This window comes from Trachemys scripta, chromosome 24 (assembly GCF_013100865.1).
Source record: "Trachemys scripta elegans isolate TJP31775 chromosome 24, CAS_Tse_1.0, whole genome shotgun sequence".
NCBI classification, from domain to species: domain Eukaryota; kingdom Metazoa; phylum Chordata; order Testudines; family Emydidae; genus Trachemys; species Trachemys scripta.
The window spans coordinates 2,638,727-2,639,534 of NC_048321.1; positions in this window are offsets into that span (position 1 = coordinate 2,638,727).

Sequence of the window (808 nt, forward strand, 5' to 3'; positions counted from 1 at the left end):
GCCGGCCCAGGCCAAGAGGCTCTGGCCCCGGTGTCTCCCGCCCGGCTCGGCTCGTGTCCTGGGGCGCCGGCCCTGGTTCCAGCCGAGCGGCTCCAGCCTGCCTTAGCCCCGGCGGCCCCAGACCCCAGCCGAGCACCGCGGGCCGCCAGCCCCAGCGGCTCCAGCCCCCGGCCAAGCACCGCCGGTCCCTCACTCCCTATTTTCCCAGACATGTCCGGCTTTTGGGGATTTCCTCCCAGACGGGGATTTGAGGCCCAAAAAGCCGGACATGTCCGGGAAAATCCGGACGTATGGTAACCCTAGTGCCAGGGGAGGGGAAGGCTGCGAAGCACATGTGTGCCTCCTCCCCCTCCTGACGTGCCGCAGCCGGCTGCCTCAGTCTGTTGCCGGTGTCTGTGGCCATAGGCAGCAGCAGCCGGGAGAGCCGCGCGCAGCTTTCCTTCAGGCAGAGATGCTCCAAGGCTTTTCTGTGCCCCTCAGCTTTGTGCTCCCGAGGCAAGTGCCTCACTCGCCTCGCCCTTCTTACCGCACCTGCCACCTCCCTGCCGCGCCAGAGTCGATCCATTTAGTCCAATACCCACCCCCTCCCTGTCCCCCGGTCCGAACAATCCAGACCACTACCCGTCCACTCCCTGCCCCCAGGCCCGGACCCATCCAGCCCAGTACCGCCCCTCAGAGCAGACACATCTAGCGTAGAACCTGCCCCCTCCCCATTCTCTGAAGATGGCATCACACCTGCAACAATCACACACCCTTATCCCACCACCTAGAAACTGAGGCACCCACACAGAATTCAGAGAAAACATTA